The following is a 9,048-nucleotide window of genomic DNA, read 5'->3' as shown; positions in this document are numbered from 1 at the left end:
TATCTGAAATTTTAGTTGACTCTGTAATTGTCTTAGCCCAATACTGGATTGTAGAAATATATAATAGCAAATTGTATATTTTCTGTAAACATGTCTCATTCACAAAACTAGGGGGCTGAATAGCGAATACAAACAAAAAACAAAAAGAAGCGGGAACTACAAAGATGAATTAAACTAAAATAAAGATTGCTACATACAAATCTCGAATGTGTGACCTTTGGATTGTCATGAAAAGGATTTTCCAACTGCACCAGCAATTATTATATATATTAAAGAACAACTCAACTTCACTGTAGCTCAATTTGGGAGATACAGAACTAGAGTAGCTACAGTGCTACAACCTGTTTTCCTAATTATACTAACCCACCTCCTTACTTCCTTTTTCCTTTTTCCCTAATCCACCGCATTTCCCTTAGGGTTTACACTTGCTTCAGCCAACCACTCAATCAGGCGTGCACAACCGATCAGAGTACTAGCAGCTGCGTAAATCGGTGATCGGAACAACAGCAACAACGGAGATAAGCAAAACATTTGACGCTGCGTTTTTTAAGTTTCGGTGCGCAAATCAGTGATCCGAACAACACCAGTTCGGAACAACAGCATGGTGGCAACAATAAGTTCAAATTCAGTTGTGTTGGTTTCGAATTAGATGCGGTTTGTGGTTTGTTTCTGAAGTTTGACCTAATTTGATGTGGATTTTGTTTTTTTTTGTTTTTTTTTTTGGTTTTGTTGAGATGTTGTTTTGATGTTTGAATTATTGGTGGATTCTTTAGTAGTTAATTAGTAGAATGAGCTTGATTAGGTTTTAGGTTAGTGAAACAGTTTGAAGTTAGGACAATTAGAGCTTTAATTAAAGCTATACTATGCACATATACAGAATTACAGATATGTTTAGTTTCATTTGCCTTGACTAGCATTGAGGTTTCAAATTATTATTAGTAATTGATAGATTTTTTATTCTTCTTGTAGTTGAGACATTATATTACAAGTTCCATATTACAAGTTCCATCATTACTCTTCTTCCATATGGAACATGGAGTTCAGATGAGCATTTTTTTTATTGAACTAGCTGTGTATTTGTCTGTAGCATTAACAAGATCGAGGATTGCAAGTAGCCGCAGTTGATGCACTACTGGATATAGATCTACCTCACTCTATAAAGACGTCTTTTATGTTCATCACCTCGATATGCAGGTTCCCATCCTTACTTTTTGAGCTCATGATTTCCCTTTCGTTTGTTTTTTAGTTTTGCTAATCGCTTTTGGTTTGTCTTTGTACGCAAACCAGTGATCGGTACAACAGCAACAACGGAGACAAGCAAAAATAAAGATGCCTTCGGTACGTACCTACAACCCCAACACACTACCCGATTTGGGGTACCTGAATAGGTGACGGTAGTGTTACCGATTCTGGTTCCCTACCCGAAATCCAAATCGGCAATCGGTGCCCCCAGCTTTAATTTATATCGCGTTTCACTTAGGGTTTACCCATGCTTCAGCCAACCACTCAATCAGACGTGCACAACTGATCAGAGTACTAGCAGCTGTACAAACCAGTGATCGGAACAACAGCAACAACAGAGACAAGCAAAAATAAAGACCTCTTCCGTACGTACCTACAACCCCAACACACTACCCGATTTGGGGTACCTGAATAGGTGACGGTGGTGTTACCGATTCTGGTTCCCTACCCGAAACCCAACTCGGCAATCGGTGCCACCCCAGCTTTAATTTATTTTGAATCTTATAATACTTTTATGTATAAATGTTGGGTGTAAAACCATTAGGTTTACTACAGAATAACTGATGCAATAATTAGTTTATATGTAGTGATTATATGTGCCATGTTAGAAATAATTAGCCAACTATAATTACATTTTGAAAATATGGGAATGCAGTCATAGGTGGCGTCTGATGGACAACTTTATCTTGTATTATATTAATGACTGATAATCATATTTTATAATATGTTATACAGGTTTGGTTTGGTTATGAAGTGAAAACCGCTTGGTTACAGAGGTGAAAACTCTTCAGTTGCTGGTAGCAGACGCTAAAATTGAATCTGGTTTTGCGTGTTCTGGTGACAATGAAGCCGCAGTTGATGCACTACTGGATATAGATCTACCTCACTCTATAAAGACGTCTTTTATGTTCATCACCCTCGATATGCAGGTTCCCATCCTTACTTTTTGAGCTCATGATTTCCCTTTCGTTTGCTTTTTACTTTTGCGCTTTTGGTTTGTCTTTGTAACCATAATGTTAATTGTTGTCGTTGTCGTTGTGGTGCTTTGAGTGCTGTTGTTAATGGTTGTTTTAAGTTTTTGTGTATCATCTTATCATTGGTCCTATCCTACATGAAAGTTGTAGTTTGATTATTCATTATTTCATTGGCTATCTTTTTTGTTACTTTGGCATCATCTTTCCTAACATTTTTTCTGACTTATTTTGTTTCATGGTCTAATATAATGCTACCTAGATGTACACCTTCTAAGCGAAGGCCAATCGGTACTGATGGTGTCATGGTGATGATAGTGAACCATCAGTTGGCCATCATTCACGTAGGCTGTCGCGCATTTTAGCAAGTGTTGCAGGTGGAACGTCTAATGCAGGTACATCATCTTCACAGTCAACAAGTGGTCCTTCTAAGAAAAGGCCAATCAATACCGATGGTCATGTTGGTGAACCATCAGTTGGCCATCATTCACGTAGACTATCGCGTCTTTTAGCAAGTGTCGCAGGTGAAACGTTTAATGTAGGTACATCGTCGTCATTGTCAACAAGTGGTCCTTCTAAGCAAAGCCCAATCAGTACTGATGGCCATGTTGGTGAACCCTCAGTTGGCCATAATTCACGTAGGTTGTCGCATCTTTAAGCGAGTGTTGCAGGTGAAACCTCTAATGCAGGCACATTATCTTCACAGTCAACAAGTACTTTTCAGTCAACTGGCGATGAAGCAACACCGCCATCGGAATACCTTGATGGGGGTGATTGCGAATATGCGTGTGAGTATTGTGGTGCTTTATTTTGGTTTGCGGAAAGACTTTTGTCTACACCTCGAAATCAAAGGCCCAAATACAATGTATGTTGTCAAGGTGGAACTATTCGCCTTCCCTTTCCACTTGAACCACCTGCTGCCATTAGAGAGTTGTTTACCGATACTCGGTTCATGGAAAATATACGGGCGTACAACAATATGTTTTCGATGACATCTTTTGGTGCTGATATTGATGACACCGTTAACGACGGTCGTGGCCCATATGTTTTCGATGACATCTTTTGGTCAAGTTCAAAGTAATAGCATGACGGGTATTTAGCGGGTGGTTATTTGGGAATAATTCGCCTAAGGAACTAGCATTTTGTGCATATCACATACCATACCCTTATACGTGAGGTTTTGAGCCACTTTTATATCATAGATTTACATATACATCTTTCTTTGTTTGAGTGGACCATTAGTCGCGTATTCTAGAACTTGCAACTTTTGATACGTTCGAGACCATAGACCGAATACAAGCACAAGAATGATTAAGGCATTAGGTAAACCTTTTCCTTTTACACCATTTATATATCCTTACCCAAAAATTATCCCTTAGTAGCCAATTTGAGCCTAACCCTTTCGTTTGACCACCCTTTAGCCCATAACCTTAAACCTTTTTGTTTTTAACTCGTGTGATGGAAATTCGATTATAGGAGTCAAGTTTGTATAGTTGTTTGTTTGTTTGCATATAAAAAAAAGAGAAATCAGAAAATGTTACGAAAAAAGAATAGAAAATTGTTGAGAAAAGAACAAAAATATATGTTCTTAGTTTGAGAAATAAAAGGCGAAAACTTGTTGCCTTCTAGTTTGATTTTGGTAGTTAGTTATGCATAGAATAATTGCTTTGTAATAAAATCGAGTTTTCATCACCTTATCCACTTTAAATATCCTATTCCCTACCCATAGCCTAGCCCCGTTTCAACCCTTACAAAGACCTTATGACTTGTGCTTAGTACTCGTGATCGGTGGTGGAGAATGATTGAGTTACAAGCCTATGCAGGTACGTGTTCTAATCGGTTTTGAGCGTTTAGTTGTTGAAGTGCTAATACATTATGAAAATTAGTCAATTTATAAACCGATGGAGAGAACATTGTGAGGGATGTGCATGAATTGTTCGTTTCACGGGCGGGTTAATCTTGGATAACTATTTTATATGTGAATGCTCACTTTACCGTTAAATATATTGAAAATTGTAAAGAGTTTGAACTTTAGTATGACAATTGACCTTAACCTTCGTCTCGGGAATGGGGAGTGTATTCATTGTTCGACCCACGTGAAAGTGAAAAACAGATTTGCTTGAGGGCAAGCAAAAGACAAGTGTGGGGATGTGATACGTGGTCGAATAACGGTGCTTGTATATGTTTAAGTTTGGGTTTTTACTCGACTTTTAATCCTGAAAAACCTACTTTTAATTAGTTTTGTGTTTTGCAGGTTTAACGAAGTTTAAGGTGCTTTTCGGGAGCTTTACGAGCCATCGGGATGAAAAATGGACAATCGGGACGCGTTACTGATCAAATGGAAGTGCAAAATGGAAAATTGGAGATTTGAAGCTGGAGAGGTCGTCGCCGACGGGCTCTAGGCCGTCCGGGACGGGCTCTAGAAACTCCCGTCAGCCAACTTTGCCCGTAACCAGTCAAACAAGCCGTCGCAGAAAATCAGCAAATCTAGAGGGCGTCGTCGATGGGGTCTGGGCCGTCGGCGACGGGCTCCCGTTTGTTCAATCGCGAAACTTGTGTTTTCTTGATCTTTTGATGAGTTTAAACGGTTCTTGAGCCATAAATTCGACAGTTACACATTATTTTGAGTTGAAAATCATTCTTGGAGCCATAATTGAAGATCATATTCATCACCATTCCATCTCTTATCAACAACATCACCCGAATCATCGAGATCATCACCATCATTCACAATCATCAATCCATCCTTAACCCTAATCATCCATACATCATTTCTATCATCATCATCATTCACCAAAACCCTCAACATCCATCACTTCCCCATCATTCAAGCTTCAAGATGATTCAAGACAAGTTCCAATCATCCGGTGTTCAAGCTTCTTCAACCATGAGCGGCTAATCACCTTGGTTTCACCCCGGTATAGGTAGTTGTTTAACTTAGGGTTTTGAATTGTTTCATGCTTCAACTTTGTGACAAATTGTGTTTGATTTTTGAAATCATTGACAATAGTTTACATTTGTTTCGTATTCGTAACTTGTCGAACGATGTTAAAAGTTATGACTTTACGAAATGGTTATGTGTAGTTATGCATTGTCGTGGTTAGGTTTTACTTGTGTTGATTACAAAGTGCATTCTTGTCCATTTTTCGAAACGTTGATAGTTATTGGCACCTAAGTCACGATACACTAAATCCGCTAATCGTATGCAATTGAGTTGAATCTAAAAACTTGTAGAAACCCTAGGTTGGCAATTACCGAAACCGGGCGTGAACACTTTTTATTATTATTGTTTAGTAATCAAGTTTTCTTGCAATCGTTAATCATTAGGCTTTATTCAATTAAACCAATTCACTTAGTTTAAATTCACATCTTTCAACAAAACAAAAATATAAGAATATCATAGCAAGCTTCATAATTTGTGACACTTTTTGATAATTCAATCGAATCCATTCGCAAACCACATACTCCTCGTGGTTCGACCCCTTGCTACCACTAACTATTTGTTAAGGGTAATTTGGGCATATAAATATTATATTTGACCGGAGCGCGACACTCCGATCAGCTTCAATGCCCACATAAATGTTGAGTATTGTGGTTGGAACATGATGATTAAGTATCTTTTCAAGTATATATCTGTAACACCCTTAATATTTAGACGGAATTTAACTAAGTATTTATATTAAATAAATACTAATCAGGGTTTACAAAAAAAAAACTTTCGTGTTTAAAGACCAAACCTACTTGTTGTAGTACTCAAAACAAACATATTAGTGCATAACAAGTTTAAAGTTAATCCTTACTAGTCAGCTAACAACTAGTTTGAAGGATTCAAAACACGATTAACAAAACATTTACAACATGATTAAAGTCAAGACAAGATTTAGTTTAGTGCGGAAGCTTCAAAATACGTGTTCGGTTCCTTACAATGTACTTGATCATCATCCGAGAGGTCCTCATCCATACCTAGGGTCAAACACTAAAAACATTAGTTTGACATTAATATGTTACATATAAACGAATTTCGACATCGAAAATTAACAAATAAAATACAAATTTTCTGGGTTCCACCGTAACTTACGGTGACTACCGTAAGTTACGGTAGACCTTAAGTGTCTCTGGTTCTGCCGTAACACAGGAGCGACTCACCGTAATATTTTGATCTCCACCGTAAATTACGGTGTATACCGTAATTTACGGTGGACACTGGGAATTTACCATTCAACTATTTTGTGGATTTCTCTCAAATCCGAATACCGTTTTAGGCCATTTCTTTTCATGTATGTCTGTAAATTCTTTACGGACATGTTCTTTTCAACTATCGTACCAACAATCGACTCACCGATCATACGGCTAAAAGTTTCTATACTACCAATTATTCAACCCATTCTAACTATAAGTGTTTATTTCCAATTTCTTATTCCAAACCTTTAGGTGCCGTTACCCAAGTTCCCGGGCTTGTACATCTTGGTGTGTTTACGTTATTCATAGTTTCATGTTTCCTTGGAACTGAAAGCTCGTTTTTCTCGGAATTCATCATTCCGTTTCAAACGACTCATTTTATTTATCTTTAGTGTTTAACCCGATATCACGGGTTCATAACTTAAATTAACATAACCAATTCATTGGTGTGGTACCATCCATTACCTAGCGAGGTATGAAACTTTCAAGTCTCTACCCACTTGATTCCTTTACAAGCCTCATTTTGACCCGTTTGGCTATCTAGTGAAGACCATCACTTTATTGACAAGCCAAACCTGATTTTAATTCTTTATTTTGACCCGTTTGATGGTCTAGTGAACTTCGCCACTTTAACGACGCATCAAACGCATCCATTCCACTACGACATCATTTATACACTAAAACCAAACATCTTTACATAATGTAACGAGACTAAAGTCACGCACTTGCATAATTCATCAACGTTGGTTTCTAGCCATAATTACCCATTCCCGGGCTTGTTAATCTTAGCGTATCACTACCATTCCATGGTTTACGCTTTTGACCCCATTTAACTAGTGATGTTTAAGTCATTTCAAACACTAATAATTCGACCATTATTTAACCCGTTTGGTTTGTCGAGTGAGTTACATCACTTCATTGACGTTCCAACACGGCTATTTTAAACAATATCATCAACAACATATTTATTTAACTATTTTGACCCGTTTGGTTGTTGAGTGAGTTACATCATTTCATTGACATACCAAACATAATCATTTTCACTATATCATTATTAAACATATCTAAGACTAGGTTTATCTACGTAAGTGTAACGAGACGACAAGTCACGTACCTTTAAAGCACCCTCTTCAAACGCGTATCTCCGCCGGCTTGTCCACTTGACGATCCGGATTCCTTACCTAACGAGTTCAATTCGACCTGTTTAGAACTCTTTTCTTAGCATATATCGCATAATTTGCCGAAACTTACAATTATGCGTTTTAACTCAAATTTCAAGTTTCTAAGCCTTCTTTGAGGCATTTTTACAAACACCTTAAGGGCATAATTTCTCAAAGCTTATGATCATGTTCATGGCTTGTTATTAGCCAATATTAGCATCTACTAAGCATGTTCATATCAATTTTCACATTGTCAATATCTGAATTCACTTCCTAGAATTCGAATTATACTTGAAAAACAATCTAATTCTAGTGTTTTACATGCTCCTACAAAACCCACCTATCACCTTCAATGGTGATTATGGTATTCACTAGAATTAAGCAAAATTTCAACAAGTAATTAACTAGGGTTTGTCCCTAGTCACTATTTCTTTCAAAACAACTAACATGCAACATCAATTCTTGAATTTCATGAATTCACTCAAAAATTTGGGTGAAGATTTTGCATTGAAATTACATACCTTATGATCCCTTTTTAGAGGAGATCACAATTTCGTGCTTGGAAATCGATTTGGAACTGAATTTGGTCTTCAGTTTGAGCAATTTACATGAAGTAGGGTTTGATGGGGGTTTCTTGGTCGCCCCCTGTGTTTTGTACGAACCAGACACACACTCAAAGTGTGTGTTTGGTATTTTTTTTTGTTTTAGTAATTCAAGTTTCAAACTTGACAACTTTAGCCCCCCATCAATTATTAAGTTAGATTTTCCATGTTATCAACCAAGTTTCTTGTTATAACTAGACTTATGACTAACTAGGTTATTTATTCCTAGCTAGTTTATATTTGTTTATTTTATACTTTATAATTTCAATATAAAGTATTATATTTTCGGGATGTTACAAGTCCACCCCCCTTAAAAGGGTTTCGTCCCCAAAACCTTCTTTAAGTAGTCCTTTGGTTTGGACCTAACCGTCTTAGTTTCGTTTTTTTTTTTTTTCAAGGCATTCCCTCTTGTCCGGCGTAAGGTTTTTATTCGTATTTACATGTTTGTCTTTTAGGCATATGTCCTTTTGGACTGTAACCTTTTATCATCTATTTCCTATCCTTGTCGCCTATTTGACCGAGTTGTCTTTAGACCGTCCAGTCACTGAGTCCGTCAGCATACTTACTTCACGCTAACCTTACATTGACAAGTGCTCTACATAAGTCACAACATCATTTTGACTATAACTTGCTTTATCGCCTTGACCAATTGGTCACATACCTCGTTATTTGGGTATACTATAATGCCGTCATCTGTATTTTGCGTGTTTATATTTTCACATCTAATAACTCGTATTATTACGTGGCTGTATTTTATATCCCTTTTGTGTCCGTGATCACATCACGTCATGTTTAGGTTTATGTCAGCTTTTCATTATTATGAATCTTCCTTTGAATACATCTTCTTACACCTATCGGCGTTAATACCTATATCCTTTAGTATTAACCCTTTCT

The 9,048-nt window shown here is 37.2% G+C and overlaps 2 long non-coding RNA genes across 2 annotated transcripts; one reads left to right on the top strand and one right to left on the bottom strand.

Moving 5' to 3' along the window:
* Window positions 1-325: 325 nt before the first annotated feature.
* Window positions 326-1,318, top strand: LOC110923544. The gene is made up of 3 exons (XR_002584150.2): window positions 326-654; window positions 1,088-1,194; window positions 1,288-1,318. It is a non-coding gene; the product is annotated as an uncharacterized LOC110923544 (long non-coding RNA).
* Window positions 1,319-5,989: 4,671 nt separating this feature from the next.
* LOC110922911 lies at window positions 5,990-8,145 on the bottom strand. Its single transcript, XR_002583563.2, has 3 exons — window positions 8,074-8,145; window positions 7,507-7,573; window positions 5,990-6,176 (listed from the first exon to the last, which is right to left on the bottom strand). It is a non-coding gene; the product is annotated as an uncharacterized LOC110922911 (long non-coding RNA).
* Window positions 8,146-9,048: the final 903 nt, after the last annotated feature.

The sequence above is a fragment of the Helianthus annuus genome, chromosome 17 (genome assembly GCF_002127325.2).
Source record: "Helianthus annuus cultivar XRQ/B chromosome 17, HanXRQr2.0-SUNRISE, whole genome shotgun sequence".
NCBI classification, from domain to species: domain Eukaryota; kingdom Viridiplantae; phylum Streptophyta; class Magnoliopsida; order Asterales; family Asteraceae; genus Helianthus; species Helianthus annuus.
Note: the sequence above shows the minus strand (reverse complement) of the source record. Positions and strands in the feature narration are given on the sequence as shown.